The sequence below is a fragment of the Athene cunicularia genome, assembly GCF_003259725.1.
Source record: "Athene cunicularia isolate RWA chromosome 3 unlocalized genomic scaffold, athCun1 chr3_part1, whole genome shotgun sequence".
Taxonomy (NCBI): Eukaryota; Metazoa; Chordata; class Aves; order Strigiformes; family Strigidae; genus Athene; species Athene cunicularia.
The window spans coordinates 106,478,415-106,487,073 of NW_020799097.1; the positions used below are offsets into that span (position 1 = coordinate 106,478,415).

The following is an 8,659-nucleotide window of genomic DNA, read 5'->3' on the forward strand; positions in this document are numbered from 1 at the left end:
AGGCCCCGGGCAGACCCACCCGCCAGGCCGGGGGTCCCTCCGGGGCCTTCCCCGCTCCCCGAGAGGAGCCACCTCCCCGCCGCGGCCCTCCGCCGCTGCCCTGCCGGCTTCTCTCCCGGCAATTCCGCCTTTAATTAAAAATCAGCCCCATTAAGGCCGGCGGGCAGGGGGAGCAGTACCCTGGCAGCCGTTCCATTGCCACGGTTAGCTCTGCCGAGCTCCAGGAGCGAGGACAGACCGCATCCGCCTCACGCTTCGACGGCTGAAAACGTGACCGAAAACGCGGCGGTTCATGGCGGCCACAGCCCGCTGATGAGGTGCCGGCCCCCCCGAGGAGCCCGCCGTGCCACCCCAGCACACCCGGGGGAACAGGCTTGTTCGGCGTTGAAACGGGGCCACCTCCGGGGTGGAATGTGGCAGCTGCCCGCCAGCGCGGTGGTTGGCGGTTCTCCTCCCCAAAGGTGTCAGAGGCGCGGTGTGGTGCTCAGGCTACTGCGGGGGATTAAATGTCATCTGTATGTCAACCCGTAACTTCAGTTTGTCCTTCCTCAGAAGTCAGGTGAAGGGGGAGGAAGGCAGCGCAGCTCCCAGGGGTCACTGGCTGTAGGTGAAGTTCAGCCTTCTCCGAAAACCTGCGAAGTCCTGCGTCTGCTGGAGCTCCGGGGAGCGAAACGGCTCGGACATCTGCTTCCTCAGTTCAGTAACCGACAGAAGACCCTCAGCTGGGTTTTGCCATAACAAGCATCTATATAATACTTCTTTTTTCAAACTGGCCTTTTTACCGGCTGATATAAAATATGTCTTACATACCCATGAAGATGAAATATACAATACAATTAAACAAAAGTCCCATATGTTTGCTCAGAGTTGCTCAAGTATAAAGTCACTAGTGCGAAGCTGAAGAGGATAGTGACTCCTACTCCGTGCGAGTGAAAAGGCAGAGCAGACGGGCTGTGGGGCTGGGAAGAGGAGCTGGCTGTCAGTGAGCCTGGGAAGGGGATCCATCAGCTTGGGCAATGGCCTTTCAAGAGAAGAAACTCTATTGCCAACTCTTGGTGAATGAAGGTGTGCAGGGAATTTAATTCTAAAAACCTTTTATGCAGAAACCCTCCCAGAAATATTGTTAGGAACTCCTAAAATTGCAAGTGAGTTGTGATGCGTTGAAGATAGGATTAAACGAAGAGGATGGGGACAAGGAAAGGGTTCCCTTCCCATGCTGACGTACACCCTTGGTATGACAAGAGCCCTGTGCAAGGATCTGGGGTGCTGCTGGTCCTTGTCCACTATGAGTCTCGTTGAACAAGTCACCACAGTGCCTCTGTGGTAGGAGCCCACTCAGAAGCTGTGGCACGCAGGCAGTTTTACAGCGGGAGTAAGGTATTTCCTGCTGGCTCTCCGCTGAACTTGCGGAAATAGGGACTGAAGCTGGGGGTGAGGGGCGTCTGATGTCAGCAATAAAAATAAATTGCTATTGCTAGGGTTGGTGGACCAGATCAGATAGCACTTCCTATAGGGGTTGGAGACACATTAGCCAAATTCATCCTGAACATACATTAACCATTAATAGCAATAGGGAAAAGAGAGAAAACAAAGAGTTAAAGGTATGTTAGCTCCTTGGACTTTGGCACCACTTGGTAGGGAAGTGAACTAAAGAACCACTGCCAGAGATATGATGGGTGTGGATATTTTACTTATTTACTTATGTTACTGTGTTTTCCTCAGCCAATAATAAAGTCTTTCCTTGTTTTTATTGCAGGCAAAGTGTTTGCAAACAAGGAGAGATACCTAGCAAAGGCACTCACTTTCCTTATATTTCTGCTTTTAAAGTTGAGCCCTTGTTTCTGTAAGCAGCACTTGCCAGAAGTTGCACATCAAGCCAGTTCTTTTCAGCATGCTTTCAGCTCAAGTGAGGCTATGAGAGGCACACGACACATTTTTCTATTAAAACTGTGCTATGTAAGCTGCAATTGAACACAAAAACCAGGAATTACTTGTTCTTATCTGATAGCCTGTCCAGAATTATATAGGTGGTCCCCATGTCAACTGGTGATATGCCCACTGTACTGTAGTCAGCCGTCCTGTCATAGAAGCTTTGAGGAACAGGTAATGACAACAATGCCTAGTGGCTTTTTTATTTGCTGGGTATTATCTATGTACCAGATGAGTAATTCTCACAATACCCCCATGGGATGAAAAAATATTTTCTCTGTTTTATAAGAGAGACTTTAGTCCAGAATATTTAGAAAACCAACAACAGAACTTAGCATAACACTCGGAAATTCCTTCTCCCTTGTATGTTCTGTCACTAAGACAGACTGTCTCCTAAAAATACACCCAGAGTTGTGCAAACATACCCCAGTATTTCATAATTATCATGTATTTGTTTCACCCCATTCTTATTTTATTAATATCACAATAATATTTGCTTCTTATTGCTTAGCTTTGCAAATGTTTACAGTACATAAAGAGTAAATAATGATAATAAAGCATTTTTATCTTACAATAAATTAAGCAAGCTGACAGCAACAGAGGGAATAGTGGGGAATGAGGAGGATGCAGTTGAAACAATATAGTTTATGTATTAACAACATGTATGTTGAGTGTTGCAATACTTAATGTTGGTACAATAGAGTAAACAGCCTTTTCTCTTGAGGGACAGGAGATTTATTGTTTTGGGTGAAATATTGCAGATATCTGCTTTTGGCATGCAAACCATTTCTAAAGTAAAGAGGCATCCCATACACTTCCTGGCAGATGAATAAATGCTTGCGACTGGTAAATCTGTTACATACTTAGGGGCAAATACTCAAGAGTGGGTTTTATGTGTTGACAACATTTTGCATCCAGTCTTTTCTGTTCTCCAAAACTTTGTAGACACACATTGTTTGTACTGACATAGCAGTTCATCTCCTGAGGAAAATTTGGGCAGTAGTCTATGAAGAAACAGTAGTGGCACCCAATGTAGAGAACATGTGTTTAGACATGTGATGGTGCCATTTGGAAAGGGGTCCTACAGCTGTTGTCTGAACTATAGCAATAACTGAGGTCATTGTAAGAGATTGCAGGTAGCTGCAGGTGGGACACACATTGGTTGCACTCTAGGATGACTCTGAAGACTTGCATGTGTGAAGGGAGCAAAACTTGTTCTAGTGTCTGTAGCATTGTAGTTTCACATAAATCTTACTACTGGGGCAAACTTAATCCTGACGAACAGAGAGGTCTCTTCACTGAAACTGGTGACTATCATAGAATTTAGTACCTATAATAATGCATTTGGTAATATGCTTCAATGTTTTTAAAGACTTGTAAATCTATTATTGTTTTCCTCTTTAAGTGTCTTGCCAAGATCTGTTTCTCCTGTGGGGTCTACAGACAAGTCCAAGTACAAGCACTAAATGGTACCTGGCAAAATTGATGCTTATTATTTACCTAATCCCAAAACAATGATCATAGATGTGTATGCATATATAGATATTATAATAAGTATGGAATTATATTTCTCTTCCCTCTTGCTTCTTTTATTGGTCTTTGGAGTCTTATTTACAGTCTTAACAATTTTCTGTGAATGGCTGAACTGACTAATTTTACCTCAGAGACAAATTGCATCATGCTGATCTCACTACACTGGTTCTGCATCAGCCTCACTCCTCTGGTTTTAGTCTTCATTTAAAACTAATGAGAACGTAGCCACCACCAGGACACAATTTTCTGTGAAGAATTAAGTGCTTTTGGCCCTGCTGAAGGGTCCAGGGGTGTTGTGCTCTGAACAGAAACAAGATAGCCTCTGTGATTAAAGGAGAGGAAGCAATGAAATTACATTTAGAACTGTATGAAATTGCTGCTATTTTGAATCCTGCTTTTATGATGCTTACTAGCAACTGACCAAAATCACATCTCTTGCTGACCTCCAAACAGGACCCTGTTTGCACTCTGACAGTGCTTTTTCATCTTACTGTAAAAGTGGGACCAAGTCTGCCAAAGCTCCTAGGGACGCTGTAAAGCTTAATTAGTGTCTGTGTAGCAATCTGGGATTCTTTTTACTTTCCTTTCTTCAGTAACATAAATCTAAGACTGTTCTTTTATTTTCTTTTCTCTCTCACTTTTGTAGTCTAGAACTTTTCAAGCCTTTAGTCGCTCCATAGTCCAGTTCTCTCATTTGGATTCTTATATCTATGCTGAAGTTTTCTTCCACTGTCTCCCAAATCTATTAACCATGTTATGCCACCTTCAGAAGTTGAATTCTCCTCAAGATACTTCAGTCCCTTAAATTAAGCTATTTAATGAGGTAGAACTCTTCCTCAGGTCAAGTGGCTTTTCAAACTGAAGAGTTCTCAGGAAGACCACATATTTATTTGTGAAACTGGATGGATGCAAATTTCTGCCACTGCCACACAAAGCATGGCAAAAAAATCCATCGATTCCAAAGAAAAGTGGATACATTTACATCGTTTGGCTGATGCCTATATAAAACTAGTATTATCTTATAGTTGCAGTAACTCAGCATGAGAACTGCTTCTAAACCTACTCTCTTTGCAATGTTTCATAATTTCTACTGATCATAATCAAGACTTTTGGTATCTGTTCCTTTAAAACTGTTCACCTCTTCTTCTGGTGAACACCCAATACTGTGTTACAGATTTTTTTTAAAAAGGGTATACTTAGAGATGAATGCAGTGAGGACCTGACTGTGAAAGTGATTAAAAAAAAAAACAAAAACAAAAACACAATGAGCTGCTACTGTCATATAAGTAACAATGATGGAAGAGACAAGTGAGGAAACTTGTGACTAAGAGATCTTTGATGGGGGAAGGAAACAGGATGAAGTGAATAAAAATGGGATAGAGAGGAGACAGGGAGGGAGAGTGATGATTAATTTGGAGATCATATGGGAAGGAAGAGTAATTTTGAAAGAGGAAGCCAAGGGCAGGGAGTTTGGCAAGAGAGTGGAAGGGAAGCTTGTGAAGAGGGAGAGGGGAAAAAAAAGCTCTTATTTGTAAAAAACAGCAGATTCTGCACTTAGATGAAAACAAGCCCAGCAAGAAGCATAATTTGGAATGTGAGCTCAGGGTGGATTGAACGGGATTAGCTTTACGTCACAGAAGGGCTCAGAGTGCTCAGCTCTTTACAAAAGGGAGTGAAAGAGATCACACACTGATCTCAATTTCTCCAAGGCTGTGGAGTTTTCAGATTAGAAGTCTGACCAATTCAGTTTTTGTTTTAAAGTAGTATTTTGATTTATTTGAATTTTAATTGAAGGAACATTGATATACTGAAAACAGTGGTGCCTTTATTTTATGTGTTACTTATTTTTAACTTAAAAATTGCAAAACGGCAACAAGGCTCTAAAATATGTATTTCATTGGGAAGACAGATACGGACAATGATGACAGTTGCAATGCAGGCAGAAGTCAGTGTTTTAATCACGGATAGGACACTTAATGTAAAGAGACACCTCCATCGTGGTCTGCAGATTGTAATCACAATACTGTGACTCGTCAACAATTGGCATTTTGTGTTTGCTAAATTTTATTTAGATGGCAAGGCAGCTAGCCCCACCTTTCTCTTCATGCATTAAATTTACAATTAGTCATCACATTTTAAGCGGGTGATAATAATGGTGCAGCTAACATTGACTAGAAATCAGCACCTTTATTATTCGCCCATACTACATTTTGTGGATTAATTCCTTCTGTGGTGAAAAGTAATAGAAAAATGAAGTGCTCTGTAAAACTTGAGAGACTTGTGGAAAGCATTTGTTGTAAATAAAGGCCTCTTGCACTCAGCAGGTAACTTTAGGTCACCTCCCAAAGAGAAGAAAATCTTGAAGAGAAATGGGCAATGGAAGATGATTTCAAAGTGTTATCTAGTGTTCAGTCATTATCTCACTCAAGCCAATGCCAAAAAAAGCCTCCTTCATCTCAGACAGAACATACGTGAACTCATAATTCTTCTGAAAAAAAACAAAACTGTTTGGACTTAGGTTTATGAATAATGAGAGTGGATTATATCTTTGCACAAGATCAACCATTTTTCTTTGTAAACTGTCAGTGCACAAATTAAGAGGATTTAATTATATTGAGAGGTTAGAAGTGTGATTCCAACTATTTCTTGAGGTAGAGAAGGACAAATATTTGTACTAGTTTAATCAAAAGCGTGGACATAGCACTGGCTTGGATCCTTGTGTGTGGATAGCAAGCCCTGTGCACTGAGAATAATTGTACCTGTAGAAGAAGCTGCTGGCCAGTGGTACAGCTTCATTTTTTTAATAGTGCTGCCTCGGTGAAGGTAACCATTCTTACAGAAGTGAGAGCAGATCTGCTAGCACCAGTGCTCCCTACCTGCATCAGTGCAAGAGAGCAAGGTTAACAATGAATCACCATGTAATAGTTTAAAGTAACCCAGTTTACCTTGGCTGGGATAAGTTGGGGCTCGCTTAGTCCTCCTGAGACATCAAAAGGAGGGACAGTCTCCAGCAGATGGGCAAAGACAAGCATCAGAGATGGAGTTGGGGACAATAACCTCTCCTAATGGGGCACACATGGGTCAGGAAGAGAATACTGCTGTACAGTCATTGTCATTGAGCTGGGCAGAAGTTTAAGTTACATGACATTTTGGTAAGGCAGGAGTGTATGGTCTGCATTGATTTGACTCAATCAATCAAACTGGAGACAAGAACTAAAAATACTTATTAAAAGTAAATATTTCCAATCAGAGTAAGTTTTAACAACCCCTAACTTGAAAGTAATTTGGCTGATTTTCCTCAGTTTTTGCAAAAGTGACTAAAATCCACCTGGCAAGCTTTAGATTCGAGCAGTTTTCCAAGCCAAAGTTATGATGAAGGGATGGAAATAGGGTGCTATAACGGTGCTTCAGCTTTAACTACAGAGATGTTGCTGCCTCCCCTTAACATCCCCAAGCTATGCCAAAGCACACACTAGGTGAATTAAAATCACCACATAAAATGGAATGTTTGTAAAACTTTAGTCGAGTAGTGTATTTATCTGTCATAGAAACATTAATCATAATACAGCTATTTCTTAAACCTTTTCTTCCTCAGCCATAGAGACCAGCACAGTTTGCCCTGAAGACTGACAATTTCTATGTGTGGTGCACCAGGGGGAAGCAAGGACCAGACATGTTCATCACCTGAAGTCCAGTGTTTGCTGCAATTGATTTCTTGTCTCTCTTTTCTGAAGAGGAAGGTTTCATTTCAGAGATTATGAAAACTGGGTTTCCATGCAAGTAATGAAAAAAGATTTTTTGATGTTATAAAGAAAAGATTTGTATTTTTACAAAGAAGAGTGATAGCCATAGTTGTGCATTCTCAAAAAAAAAAAAAACAAAACAAAAAAACCCAACAAAACACCAAAAAAAAAAGAAGACATCAGCAGTTATTAGCTGTTCTTTTGCCTTTCCAACAAAGTGAAGACTTTCTTGACTGAATAATGAGGAAAGTGGCTAGCGGATGTGTAATTAGCTTCCAGCTATGAGTAGCACAGCTCTACATAGCAGCAATCTTACTAATCTCATTGCTGTCTCCTATGGGAGGAGGAAATGAGCTGGGCCACAGTCTCTGAACCTCAACCTCTCTCCAACTGGGGACTCTGACAGACCCAGGGTGCAGAGCCTCAGGATGTTGAATTTATTGCTCCCGTTTGCTTCAGGTCCTTCTCTCAATTCCCTCGCCCTGCAGTAAAAGTGATAATAATAAAAAGGTCTATGATTCACAGTAAAGCACTGTATCTTGTTTAAGTTAAACAAGTACCTAAGTGCTCTGCTGAATTGGGGCCAAGGGTGGATTACTGAGAGAGCTGGGCAGTCTTCCCATCTCCAGCCAGTTCACCAAGTAGTCTCAGGCTAATCACAGAGCTGTTCTGGGGCTTAGTTTCCTGCACATGTTTATCATAGGGTATCTATTCTGACTGGTAAAGATAGGGAGATAATGAGGGAACATGAAAAAACTCTTCAGAGCATCACAGAAGGGAAAAAGTGCTGTAGAGAAAACAGGTTTCTGCTTGGGTATATATTATGTGTTAGTTCTCCTTATGATTTTTCTTTAGTCTCTGGACTCTATTCAGTATTCCTGAAAAACACAAGGTAACTTATTAGCAGAGAGTCCACTTGCACTTTAAATGGCAAGAGTGTAGTCTGAATCCTGCAGAAACCAGTGGAAGAAGATCCAGCACTGCACACAACCAACAGCCCAGAACGGCTTAGGCTGTGTTGCCTTCAAGAAGCCTCATCATCCCAGCACTGCCTGCTGTAGGAGGTGAATCCAGCAGATTTTGTCCAGGCTGTTGCCTTCATGCCATACAGCAGCCTGAAAAATTAACTCACTCCCTTTGCAATGGCTTATTAAAAGGGAACTGGAACAAAGCCTTTGGCAGTCTCTGCCTAGCCTGTACTGGGAGAATTTCCTCTGATCTGATATGAAGCTTTTAAGGCTATTTTGCATTTCTCCAATTCGTACCTGGCAGAAAGTGGCCAGAGAAAGGGTAAGGGTGTCACTGTGGAGAGCTTTTTATTGATATGAGAGAGGCCTGGTTACCACATAATAGTTTGCAAGAACAGACTTTTCTTTTAACACTTTTTCTACTTGGAAATTTATATTACATTTTGCAGTTAGAGCAAAATAGCTCAGTGTACTGAATTGCAAGAG

At 41.7% G+C, this 8,659-nt stretch overlaps 1 protein-coding gene across 1 annotated transcript in view; it reads right to left on the bottom strand.

The window, feature by feature from the left end:
- Window positions 1–8,443, bottom strand: part of CDC42BPA (CDC42 binding protein kinase alpha) — a 194,326-nt gene extending 185,883 nt beyond the window's left edge. Inside the window, exons 1-2 of the mRNA XM_026845705.1 lie at window positions 8,436–8,443; window positions 1,288–1,294 (exon numbers count right to left, since the gene is read on the bottom strand). The gene's annotated coding sequence lies outside the window, so the exon portion shown is untranslated. The remainder of the gene's footprint in view (window positions 1–1,287; window positions 1,295–8,435) is intronic.
- Window positions 8,444–8,659: the final 216 nt, after the last annotated feature.